Source organism: Protopterus annectens, chromosome 6.part0 (assembly GCF_019279795.1).
Source record: "Protopterus annectens isolate FY-2018-M chromosome 6.part0, PAN1.0, whole genome shotgun sequence".
Classification (NCBI taxonomy): domain Eukaryota; kingdom Metazoa; phylum Chordata; order Ceratodontiformes; family Protopteridae; genus Protopterus; species Protopterus annectens.
In genome coordinates, this window is record NC_056737.1 from 1,055,648,914 (window position 1) to 1,055,663,075 (window position 14,162).

Sequence of the window (14,162 nt, forward strand, 5' to 3'; positions counted from 1 at the left end):
CAAAAACGAAATCCCCAATGGGGCATTTAACTTGCAAAAACAGCAAACAGGTGTAGGAAGCCACTGGAGAACGTAAATGCATTCAAATGGCAGAAAATGGATGCAGGTAAACAGACTGACGGTATAAAAGATACGTTTAGACTGGAGGCAAAGAAGTTCTGGTTTTGGTAGGCCTGAATGTCACCTTTATGCCCTATGTTATGCAATGAGTGTATGGTGATGTTCAGTATACCTTTTACATTCAGAAGTCTTTGGAAAACTTGCCGGATGTCGGGCTTCCATTGCAGGGAATTCCATACAGTTAAGAATACTGCAGTAGGGAATGTAAGGACATCGTTTGATACTGTCATTTGCCCAATTATGTTAGATCACCTGACAGTTGTGGGTGTGGAGAGGAATCATAATATGGTTTTCCAGATTTTTTCAAGGGTAAAAAAAGAGTACATAGTGTCTGGGGTCTATTCCTGTACCCCTCTGACACAAACACATGGACATCTTTTTGGTTAGTTCTGTCTGCTTAATATGCACATGCTTCCACTGAAGAAATATACAGAAGTACGAGCAGATTTCCACATTTGTGTTCATAATTTCTTAGTTTTATTCTTCTGTCCCTCAAAATGAAAATTCTGTTTCATTACTGAACAGACGTTTTTAGAAAATTTAGCTAAGTGGCTCTTAGTGGATTGGAGTAAAATACAGGTAAGAGAGGTGTCAGCTGTATAACCATTTTGTCATCTGGCTACAGAAATTCATCTTTCAGCATTCAGTGAGCTTAACCTTAACTGGTATTATATCCAAGCTGTGGGAAAGGCTGAGGAGTGTGAGTGTGGTGTTTAATAGCAATCCATATTTTTCAAACTATGCTGAACAGACAGTAAAAACTACTTTTATCCATTGAACTTCACACAGATTTGTCATTTTCTGATGCCTGTGGAACCCACCTGTTCTGGTGCATGTCTTTAATAAGTTTCCAGCTAGATTATTGCAATGTCCTGTATTCAGGGCTTTCTTAAGGAGGTGTGCTACTTGTAGCTGTACAAAAATTCTGTAGCAATTGCCTAGAAAATTTGGCTCTGACTATGTTTCATATAATCCAGTCTGACTGATAGTCTAAACCTATATGAGCTGGCTAGGGAGGTAATGGGGGTGAGCAGTAGAGGACCTCTCACCCATTACAGTGGGGAAGGACCCAATTAAGTCCCATGAGGAGATTAAAGGCAAAAAAAAAAAAAAAAAAAAACAACTTTAAAGTACATTTCTTAGGTGTTCTTTCTGTTCCATCAAAAAATGTATTACACCATCTATGCCACAGTTTCACACTGGTTGCCTAATATATTTTTTCCTTTTAGTAATCAGGGAAGAGTACACACACACCCTGGGAGCAATGTGGTTAAATGACTTGCTCAGAGTCACACACTAGACAAATAGAGATTGAGAGAATCAAACCCTGAACTACAGAAAGCATCTTACTAACAGTTCATAATTTTAAACCCCTGCACTATGCTATCCCAAAGTCCTGTTTATAGCATAAATCCCATAATGCTGCCCCCCTTTGGCATGTGCATGTAGACACATACATGCATTTACATCCACGTGCACACACACACACACACACACACACACACACACACACACACACACACACACACACACACACACACACACACACACACACACACACACAAATATAAATACTCTTTATCTGATGAGGGGTTATAGATACTTAGCTTTCAGTCAAGAAGCGACCATACTGTCTACCTAATGGCATTTACTGTGTAGCATTATGGACTATACTTTACCATGCTGTTCTTCAATGCATTACCTTATGTTTTGCATTTTTTTATTTGATCTTTTGTTAATATTCAGTACTTTTTTTTGTAAATTTAATAATGGTGAGTGCATTGAAATTCACAGTACAAAAACTGCATCATACTTTACTGTTATAGGGTTAACCTGTTGATGTATAGTATTTATGTAACTTTTTTCCCAACAAGTGCTTTGAACTGTCAAAATATTATTCATTTAAATACTGTCCTTGATGTTATTAGGGGAAAATAAACATTTTCTAAAGTTATGTAAACATTTCACTACATGGCACTGTTCATAATTTCCCAGGAAATCTGCAATACAGCACTGTCAAAACTCAAAGACTATAAAACAATAATGTACAGCAAAGGAATATTTCCATTTTACACAGGACCTAAATGTTATAGATGTAGTTTACTGGTAGGACTTAGTTTAGTGTAACACTATCATATTCAGTAGGCAAACATCCTGTTCTGGATTTTAGGAGGAAGAGCAACTACGTTTTTCAGATGGCTATAATTTTCTTTTTCCAAGCTGCATTTATCTAGAACTATGACTGTTGGCACTCAGAAGAAACTACAACTACATATGCAAAAGATATCAGGTAACAGTTTCTCCAATAAGATGTACATCTCCTACAAAGAAATCTACAAGTTTAAGTGCAGGTTACTTTGAAGTCTAGTGATCTGTGTGAGCAGGAGATTGTGGGGGTTTGCTTTTGTTAAATTTAATGAATGTTTGTGTAAGCTTACTAGAAATGTATTGATTTTGAATTTAAAGCTTGGTGTATCTAAAATGTGTTGTAAGAAGCACAAAACAGTTTAATACTTGGATTACAAAGAGCTCTGCTCAGTTAAAGCCCAGGAGAAATACAGCACATTAACACATTTCTTAAAATTGATGCTTATTTAAATATATATTACAAAAAACATCTGTTTAAGGTTTACTTGTGTTGTGTGTCTGCTAGCTGTTAAAAAGATAGCCCTTGCATCTTTTCTTACTCTTATTTTCTTTGCATGTTCCATTTTAAATGTTTAATTTGCTAACCGCAAAATATGTCTGCATTGTTTGTTAGGAATATATTTTGGCGTTACATGCCACATTATTTGCAGATGTTTGAGAATCTGTGAAGGTGTTTCTGCTATAAGGTAAATGTTTATGTTAATAGGACATTATTTAATTTGCAAGAGTGCCTATAGCTTATTTATTGCTGTTCTTTAGATAGTCTAGACAGAAATTGCCCAATACTGGATATGCCTGTAAATGCAGTATCAAAGTTCAATGTGGCATAGTGACATCTTACATTGATGGAGTCAATATGGAAAACATGTGACAAGAGCTAGGTATATTGTCCTTTTTGTGGCATCAGAAACATTTTAACATAGGAGATTAACCAATATATCTGAGCAGAATGAAAGCTATTTTATAGTGTTAAGACGTTAAATTGAAAATACAGATATTGAATAGTTTTTGATGTGGTGAAATACGCTACTTAATTTTATTTTGTTTGGCGTGATGTATGTGTGTGTTTGAGAGACAGAAAAAGTTATCTGTTTATGAGCACAAGTACTGAAGTTTGCTTGTGATTTTAGAATTGAGCCTGTTAATTGTTCCTGTATAATACTGGTTCCTATCTGGGTAGGGATTGAGTTCCATACTCTAGGTTCATAGAGTCAGAAAAATGACCTGTAAATATTTATCAGTCTTGGAAATTCAAAGTGTAACTTGTCAGTCAGTCAGAGAGCAAATACTGAGTTTTGAGGATGCAGTTATTTGTGGTTGTGGCTGATGTCATTGCATTAAAAGACCTCTCTGAACACTGCAGAAAGTAAGGAAAGGGGTGGTCTGTGGCTAAACAGGTCAGTGATGGTAGAGCGTGCATGCATAGGCATGGTGGACGTATAGGCAGTAATTTCGTGCCATGGATGGGCACGTAACCACCACAGGGTGGAGTTAGGATAAATATACACAACAGTTAAACCAGTTTAACAATCACATTGTGTATATTTAGAAATGGAGAGTTACTGCTAAATATGCTGGATTCTGCTGTGCATGACTTTGCAGCTATAGTGCATGCAGAGGTCTTTTGTTTTTAAACACAGAAATAAAGAAATCCAGTTCTGGAGGAAATGCCTTGCTTTAATGAGAAATTGTGAGTTTTATGTGTGCATCATTTAAAGTTTTATATACTTGGTGAATGCATTACACATCTGCAGAATGTGTATGATGAAGTTTTGTAGCAGCCAAAGTGTATTTAATTGATTGTACAACTTTAGTACCCATGCTGTGCCAAACATTTTTCGCAAGAATAACAATGCTTCATTCTTGCTTGGATCATAGGATGCTAGTAGGCTAACGTCCCCAGCGCCCTTACAAGGCTAGCCAAGTTTAACCCATGTTCCCAAGGGTGTCTGGTTCAAGAAGACAGTAAAATCAGCACCTATTTCCCCTGTTCAAGAGGGACACAGGTGGAACCCCTGGGGTGAATTTCTGGTTACCCATCCAGTCATCCAAATTGTGCTTAAATAGGGCCAATGAGGGGCTTTGTTTAACATGAATAGGAAACTTTTTCCAAAGGTGAGGCAACCTCTGTGAGACAAATCGGTCTCTCCAGCAGGTTCTGTTGATGTCACATACCAGGTTAAGGTCGTTTGAGCGAGTGACCCGTATGCCATTTGACTTGTGAATGTGTACCATTTCTATCAAATCTGGGTCAGAGATTACTCTGTATTCAAGACAAAGGTCGCCTGTATGACACAAAGTAATGTGACAATGATTTCAGTCTGTTCACGTAAAACAGATCTTGAAGGCTCTGAATTTTCTTCGTGAGGAACTTTTGTGGTCTCTCCAGTTGCTGCAGATACTTGGAAAGGAACTTACCAAAGGGAATGTTATACTCTGTTATTGGCCTGAGGAGGGAAGAGTACAGGGGAGTTAAAACCTCTTTTTTCCTGGAGGTACTGCCCTTACCTATGAGATGAGCGATATAAATGCCCTTCTTACCACTGTGGAGACATGGTGATCGAAGTTAAGGTTGCTGTCAACTTGTGTGCCCAGATCTCCCACTACTGATTTTGTGCTTAGGGTATTGCTGTTGATGTGGTAGTTTGCAGGAACATTACCCTTGCTGAACGGGATGATAATGCATTTTTTTGCATTAAGTTTAAGACCATGACTTTGGCACCAGTCACTAGTCTGCGTAAGACCTTCTTGCAGGATATTGACATCTCCAGGGGTTTCAGTGATCACTCCTAGGTTGTCAGCCACAGTCCTTTAGTTTTAGCCTGTACTTCAAATAAGTAGATTCCGAACAGTAGGGGTCCCAGAACCGATCCCTGTGGAACACCACTGGTTATGGGTCTCCTGGAGGAGTTGGAGTTCCCTATTTTGACTGTATGAGTTCCATCAGTGAGCCAGTTTGCAACCCACCTGACAATATATGGGTTGATACCCAGCTGGGTGAGTATATCAATGATGCCTGAGTGGGGGATTGTGTCAAAAGCCTTGGCTAAGTCTAGGTAGGCTGTATGCACTTATTTGCCCTCATCTAGGGCTTTGGTGATTGACTCTAAGAAGTCCACCAAGGTTAACAGGCATGTTCACCCCTTGACAAAGCCAAACTGGGTGGAGTCAAGAATTTGGAGATTTCCTACATCTTTGTTAATATGGTCCATGATTGTACAATTGTCCACGGTCTTGCAGGTAAGGCTGGTCAGTCTAATGGGTCTGTAGTTCCTGGGATCCATGGATGCACCCCCTTTTTTGCAAAGGGATGATGGTAGCTGTTTTCCATTCCACTGTGACAAAGCCAGTGCTTAGGCTGTGATTGAAAACCATTCACAATGCTAATGCTAGTTCTTGTTTTAACCCATGCAGAACACAGCCTGGGATGTTGTCTGGTACCACAGAGGCTGTGTTTTTGGCCTTGGAGAGAGCCTTTATGACCTACTTCTCAGAGATACTAGGTGGTGGAAACATGTTTGGGATGCTTTGGGTTATAGATGGCAAGGACAGGGGAGTGATGTTTTTACTGAACCTGTCAGCCAGCAGGTTTGCTATATCCACAGGTTCTATATATATAGTACCATTAACTAAGAATTCGGCTCAAATCTGGACATTACCTTTGAAGTTACGGATGTAACTAAAGAACCCCTTGTGGTTATCCTTAGTTAGGGAAGCTAATTTGGATTCATAATTAGCTTTAGAGGACTTCACTAGGAGTTTTGTTTGCTTGTTTAAGTTGAGGATTGAGTGTTTCCAGTTTTGAGACCGTTTCTTCCTGCTCTTAACAATTTCTTTCTCCTATTGTATAGCCTGTTAATGACAGTTGTCCATCAGGCAGGTTTGTTTTTTCTTGAAGATCTTGCTTTGGTTCTGTCAGGTACAGCAGAGTCAATACAATTATACAAGTGCTTGTATAAAGCATTGGTGTATACCTTGGCATAGGTGTCTGTCCCATTAATGGAGGAGGGGCTATGAAACTGTTTATGCTGTCACGTAAGAGGTTGTAATTGGAATTGGAGACATTTTTTAGTGTGGTTGTTGGGTTCCTATTATATGATCAAAGATGCAATCCTTCGAATGCGTCTTGATCGAACTTAAAAGCATGAAACAGCAAAATAGCGAAACTGCATATAAGCGATTTCTTTCCCTGGGAAAGAAATCGCTTGGCCGCCTCCGTTACTTTGCCGTTTTCGTCACTGTAGTGCGATCTCGGAGTTGGTATATTTAAGTAGAGGGGGGTGTGGGGGCACAGCCCCCCACTTTATGCAATGTTTTGATGTTTTTGTTTTTATTTATTTATTTATTTTTTTGTGGAACAGCGATTTTTTTTTTTCCCCCCTGGGACCATGACCTTTTCCTTATTCAACCCGTTGAGGGGGACATCTGTGTTTCTCACAATTGAGTCACCTATGACTAAGATGTTTGTTTTTTTGTTATGCCTTAGAGGCTTGACTGGTGAGACACTAGTGTATGATATATTATGTGCATTATGTTTTGTAGCAGATGTATTATGTGAAATGTACTTTTGTTTGTGTTTGGAAGGTCACTGATGTTTAGGTAAGCTTCTTGTAAGGGCCTCTGCATATGTAGGTTTATGTGATGTTGGTTTGGTAGGTGCAGGAGGTGAGCTGTGCATGCTGACAACCTGCTTAGTATCAGATGGACTGACTGGTGAGAGAGAGAACCTGGATTCTAGGTTCTATTATAGATGCATCTCTCACATAATTAATTTGTGTGGACTAGAAGAAGTGGGTTGTCAGTGTACATGAGGCAATTGCTACATTGCCTCAGGATGCCCATGTCAATCAGGCTGGCTGGAGAAACTGTGGGAAATTGTCCATCTATAATGCTAGATAAGTTGATGTGTTTGGAAACAGAGAGAGGACAGGAGAAGTGGAAAAAAATATGAAGGGCTAGTGGGTAGGATCTGTGTTGGTACCTCAGGAGCTTCACTGACTGTATCACCTGTCAGTGAGGGACAAGCATGAGAACTCACAGATGGTGCACCAGCAGAGTACCAAGGGAAAAGTTGTAGGCAAAAGTGTTTGCGTCTATAACCACCAACGGTGCCCACCTCTTTGCAGCAGTGCACGATGCACAAACACGGTGGTATGTAGCAAATGAGCACAAACTGATCTAAACAAGTTAACCAATAAAAACCTCAACTGGGCCCTGTTCCAGCAACCTTCAATTGGATGAGTTCTAACTGCACACTCCTGCCACTAGGGTGCAGGGGAACCCTCTCCAACAAAAGATGGTCTGGTTTAGTGCTCAAGTTATACAAACAGAACTAGATTCAGAAAGTCTGAATCTAATTTATGCTACAGTAAACAAAGTGCAACAATTTCAGAAAAAAAAAACAGTTGAAATAAGCAGTGATATGGTAACAGTGCAGTTCAAAAGTACACTATACAGTGAAAACTTCTACTTAATGTTTGCAGAGATCATCAGATGGCTTGGAAGTGATTATGTAGCAAATGAGAGCAAATTGGTTTAAATAAAGTAACCAATAAAAAAGCTCAAAACTGAGCCCTGTTCCAGCAGCCTTCAATCAGACTAGTTCTAACTGCACACTCCAGCCACTAGGATGCAGGGAACCCTCTCCAACAAAAAATGGCTTGCTTTACAACTCAAGTTATACAAACAGAGCTAGATTCAGCAGGTCTGAATCTAGTCTATGCTACAGCAAACAAAGTGCACTAATTTTAGAAAAAAAAAAAACAATTGAAATAAGCAGGCACAATAAGCCATCAACCAGCAAATCCCATCCAGAAGGGCAGAAGCTACCCTCTCCTCCCATAAGAGTGTAGACCACAAACCTTCTTAATGTAAAATAACTGGCCTGAAGCCAGAGTGCTTAAACCAAAAGGCTTAGAATAACAGTTACAATTTAACTGGGCCACTGAAACAAGCAGTAATAAATGCAGCAGAATAAATGAAATTGAACACTTATAAGAAAAAGCAATAAAGTAATACAGTAGGAAGAAACACAATTAGAGATTAAAGCACAATTTTTTTTTTGGTTAAGTGGGAAGGGAGGAAACAGAAGATAATTCAACATTGAGAAATTAAGGGTTGGGGGGGTCCCACATGATCTCTCTGTACTCAGTAGAATGAGCTGATGAGATGGGACTGGGAGGAATGTCCAAAATCAGATTTATAGTAGGGGCGGGCAACTCAAAAGCCACCAAATTTAAGAACACAACAACAATTTTGCAGGTGGGAGGAAAAATAAAATGCAGTCAGAGATCAGCAATATTCAGGCAGAGTACAGCAAGCAGACCAAACAAACACTTCAGCTAAAGAGAGATATTTCTAACAAAGAGCAATGCTGTTTCTTAGCTTCTCCCACTAATTAACTGATGTTATTCACTGTTTGCAAAGGAATTCTTTGCTAACTTTTTTAAACTGACCCTAGCCAAGATCTCTTAAAACTTCAACAGAACAGTGTGCCTGCTAATTTTATATCACTTGCAAATAATGATGCAGGAGAGGATTTAACACACACATAGACACACACACACACACACACACACACACACACACACACACACACACACACGTACATGCGTGCGCATGGGTCTACTTCATAACATTGAAATTTCGTAACGTTGATTTTCATAACATTGAGACCAAAACGTCTAAATCCCAAAACACTGAAAACTCAGAACATTGAAAGTGTGCTTCAGTAACATTGAAAACTACAGTGCATATGTAAGTAACATCCTCTCCACCACACCACCTAACTAATAAACACACTTTCTACTACGTTTCTCTACATACACTGAGGTTAGGAATTTATCTTTTTTCCACATTAGTGTGATCTTGGAGTTGGTATATTTAATTTACAGGGGGTATGGGGGGCATGGGGTTGCAGGGGGGCTTGCCCACCTGCAGAAATGTAGTAGAAAGTGTGTTTGTTAGTTAGGTGGTGGTGTAGGTGGAGGGGATCTTATTTACTTGTGCAATATAGTCTTCAATGTTAAGAAGCAGACTTTCAAAGGTCTGAGTTTTCAATGTTTTGGGTTTTCAGTGTTTTGAATTTTCGATGTTATGGTCTCAATGTTATGAAATTCAATATTATGAAACTTCAATGTTATGAAGTAGACCCGTGCACACATATGTACATTTCTGTGGATCTTGTGGAGTGTCCACAGGTTAAAATACTATACAAGATTTTGCAAATGAGTAGTTTTATTGTCCAGACATAAACTGAAACTAACTTGGCCATGAAAAATACAATAAAGCATTAGCACAGACAAAAGTGTGCTAAAATAGGTAGTTTAGTCTGTTAGCTGAATTAATGGCAGCATTCCCCTTGAGTACAAGCAGAATAATTCCAGTGGTGATAAATGCCCACATACCATAGAAAAACAGAGAAATATTTGCTAACAGTCTTGGGTAAAATTAAAAAAGTCTGTATTGCCCGCTTTTTCATGAGTGCTTACAGTTACTCCAGGTAGATTGCCATTGGAGATCTTAGTGCTGCAACCTTGGTTCATTTCTCCTTCCTCAAATATTCTTTAGATTCTTGCTATAACAGCTTTACAACTTCTGCCATGTTATTCAAGACCTGGGTTTAAATACCTTTCCCTCAAGTAATGTTTGTAAAGGGACATGGTACACTATAGTTCAATAAAATTCAAATAAAACACCACTACCTGGAGTATAAAGGAAATAAAACAACACTTTATTTCTCCCAGGTGCCTCAGCAAAAAAGCCTTTGAAGGGAATATCACAATAAAAACAACCAATCTGTGCCCCTCATGTTTTATCTCCTGATTTTTTTTTTTTTGCTTTAAGGACAATAAAAGCACAGAGGTGCAGTAAGTGTGATTTATTAAATAAACCTGAAACATATTTAAGCTTAAGGTATGATACATTACAACCTAATGGTTTAAATGTGGACGCAGATCAGTTGTATTTCTTGTGAGTATTAAACAGTATCTCTTCACTAATGTTAATTTGTTTAACCAATGTTGTTTGGTGTTCTCATACCTTTATGAACTGATTTATTTTAATCGAACACATTTAATTAGTTACAGAGTGTATTAAAAATGAAGTAATGTGAAGTTGTTTGGTTTACTTCCTTCATAGGCTTTTCTTGCCAAGGAAACAGGGAGAAATAAAATGTAATTTTTATTTTCTTTACACTCCAATTTGTAGTGTTTTATTTGCATGTTTCTACTTTCCTTATAGCACTGTCTCACACTAAAAACCATACTAAGTGTATGTTTTATGTCTGTGCTGGGCTTTGGACTGGTGGAACCACTACATTATGTTACTGATATCACATCAGTTTCATGCTGGCTGGTGGGTCCTTTGGATGACCATATGAATTGTTGTCGAACACTAACACTGTGTTGGATGCTGAAATGGAGTAAATGCAGTGCCAGGGCACACCAGCAGAGTTTGTCACCGTCATTCTGCTGAAACAATCATTCTAGAGTTGAATCAGCAGCTAAGTCAGTGGCTTAACAGGTAACACACTCGCACTTGGTGCTGTAAGATCAGAAAGTTGTGTGTTCTGTTGTCATGCCAGGTGATTAGATTAATTTTCCATAATTGACATTGCAATGCAGCATTAGAGGGTGCTACACTTTCCTGAGTATTCTATCCTTCAGATGACATGTAAAACAGAGACCTCATCTAACTGAGTTGGTGGTTAATACTTATCAAAAGAGGAGTAGGGGAATTTCCTTAGTGTCCTAGCCAGGTTTCCCACAGTCATTATAAATGGCACCTCAGGTTTCCCCTGAAAAGAAGCCAATGCCTAGTGGGAACAACCTTATCAATGCAAGCAAACGAATGAATAAATAAATACATACATATCCTGCCTAGAAGAAAACAGAGTAGGGATCCTAGAGTTCACGTTATAGTCAGGCATTCTTTCTTTCTTTATCATAGAATATCTGGTCTTTGCCTTGTTTAGTTTTCTGCCTCAATAGCAAACAGGTTGGTGTTTCCTATTTTCTGAACTAAGACTGTTCCCAGCCTTACCGCTGAAGCATCTGTATAGATTTTGAATGGTTTAGGGAAGCCAGTGGGCAGCAGAAGCGGATGAGAGCATTAACGTTTTGTTTAAGTTTTGTAAAAGCTTTCTTAGTTTCCATTGTCCAAGTTACCCATTTAGGCAGATTCCATTTGGTTGGGTTTTGTAAGGGGATGGGCTGTAGATGTAAATTTGTGGATAAACTTTGTATATTACCCTGTAAGACACACAAAACAGTCTCACTTGCATTTTTCTTTTATAGCCTGTATTTTTTTTCATTCAGGGATTAACCCCATCCCAATGACTTAAGTGAAATATGTCAACTCTTGTCATCCCCACCCTGCACTTTGGAGCATTTACTGTGAGCTCATGCTTGCCTCAGGTAATCCAGCACCATTTGTACCATGGGAAGCTATGACTGTCAGTCTTTGAGTGGATAACTACATCATAGGTATGTACTAGGCTATCGGCCCTGGGGCCTATACAAGCCCAGCCAAAAAGGTACCCTGGCTTTTGCCACCCAAGAAAATTAGTTTCCTGTGCCACTGTTGAACAGAGCCACAGAGGTGATCCCTGGGGTGAATTTCCTATTTCCCATCCAATCATCAAGATTTTTCTTGAAGAGTGCTAATGAGGAGCTTTGTTTGATATAGATAGGTATTTATTACAGAGTATGGGAAGTCTCTGCGACAGGAATCTATCCCTCCGGCATGTTCTGTTTATTGTGGTGACAAGGTTTAGGTCCCTAGAGCGTGTAGCTCAGAGGGACTGGGATTTCTTTAAGTGGAGCATGTCCAACAGCTCTGGGTTTGACATAGCTTTGTATGTTAGGCAGAGATCACCTCTGAGTAGGCAATATGCGACGGAGTAAAGCTGGAGTTTTTTGAGACGGTCTGCGTAGGGCATCTGTTTGAGGCCGAATAGACCACAGTGCAGGAATGGTAAGGTTTCAGTACACTGCCTGTTAATGTTTTAAATGTGTCTAGAGTCCCGTGAAGGCCAAAGGGAAGGACAGCATACTGAAACAAGCCATCCGCTGGTGGGAACAAATTTTCTTTTTAGCCTTGTTGGTTAAGGAGATCTGCCACTATCCCTTCATAAGATCCCTGACTTTCCTAGCTACTCTACCAACCTGTTTACTGTAGGAATAGAGTAAGTTTGGAGATAATTTAGAGTCTCCTGATGACATTGCAAAAGTTGGCAGTACTGTCTGGTTTGGGATTTTTCCCAGCCAGTAGCTGATTATTCTGTTACCCCCAGTTTCAAAATGTTTTGGATCTCCTCTCAGGCCACCTATTTCTAGGCTTCAAGTACACTGCATGGCCTATGATTAACTTTCTGTCCTGAGACTGTTTCTTTGTGCTGTTTGATAAGTTGCCATTCCAGGTGACTCAGAAAAGGATTCTTTGTTCCTCAAAAGGAACTTTGGGCTTCCTGCCTCTTGGGCTTTGAAAGGGTGTTGTCCACTGTAAGCCTGGGTATAGATAACATCTGTTTTCCTCTTTTTGTTGCCTGACCTTCAGCCATTGTGCTTATAGTAGTCATGCCTTCTTCCAGGGTTGTAGGATATTTATATCACAAATTTGTTCTGTATACCTCTTCCCAACTTGTCTAATTTAGTAGTCTACATCATTCCATCTTTAATTTCTTCATATGTTTCTTGCAGTTCACCAGAAACTTGCTTTCAGTCATACGGATTAAAACTAGGACTTGTTTTATTAGTTATAGTTAATCACCAACAACCATGCCTAATGGCTTACTAGATTTTCTCCAGACTTCCCCTATACACATATAAAAGAGGTGTTAAAATTAAAAATCTTGTTGAAAAAGGGATCATGAGAAAGTTTTCACTGACAACTGTATTCTAAAAGGCTCATACAAATGTGGTATGTGCCACCAGTCGCATGTATGGCACATTGTGGAGAACTGTTTCTTCCCAGTATAGGGGAAACTTTCAGGGGGGAACAGGTATTTTAATTGTTCCACCAAGAGGGTCGTGTATTTAGCTGTTTACTTAGCATTCTTCTCCTTTTATTTGGGGAAAACTGAATGTGCCCTCAAAAATAGAATATATGAGAATATGTACGATGTCAGGAAAAAGACTGAAACCAATGCCCTTTATGGACCTTTTAGTTAGATATGCTTGGAGTAGATTTTTATTTTTGGGCATTAGAAAAAGTAGATCCTAACCCCCGTGGGGGGCAATGGTAAGACATTATTGGAATATTGGGAACTGGTATGGCAGTTGCTACCTAATGCAAATGTTCCATCAGGTCTGTATGACCAGATCTCCCTAGCTCTGGTTCTGAAAATGAGAACAGCAAAGTTGTAAGAGCTGATTGAAGGAATGATGTTGTTGTGAGTTACTGTGTTTCTAGTTTTGTAACAGGGTTCTTATTTGATAGGTTTTTGGGAGAATTAACTTTTCTGCAAAATATGCAAGGTTATATACGTATATATTTATATTTTTTTATACAATTTAATGTAAAATTCTTGACTATTTTGGAATAGGTAGGATTCTTAAATTTTATTTTTTAACTCGTGTAGTAAATTGTATCCAGTACATTAGAAAGTAGTGGTCTATCACTTTAAGTTTTTTAGAGGGAAAGTAACAGGAAGTGATGTAAAAAATTCTGCTTTAATGAATTGTTTGAATTCTGTATAAATACTGGCTTTAGAAGTGTATCTGTTATTCTGAAGAAAGCACTTAATGATTGTAATGAAATTTTGGTTTACTTTTTCCTCTGAGTGTTCTGTGATGTTTTTGGGTACCATAGCTGTGGCGTTTCTTTGTGGCTCCTAGATACAGTTCCCTACACCGAACATTTCTATTGTAAACTCCTTATTGGCTGCTTGTATT

At 38.9% G+C, this 14,162-nt stretch overlaps 1 protein-coding gene across 1 annotated transcript in view; it reads left to right on the top strand.

Moving 5' to 3' along the window:
• Positions 1–2,229: 2,229 nt before the first annotated feature.
• Positions 2,230–14,162, top strand: part of DCAF4 (DDB1 and CUL4 associated factor 4) — a 693,896-nt gene continuing 681,963 nt past the window's right edge. Inside the window, exon 1 of the mRNA XM_044074668.1 lies at positions 2,230–2,410. The gene's annotated coding sequence lies outside the window, so the exon portion shown is untranslated. The remainder of the gene's footprint in view (positions 2,411–14,162) is intronic.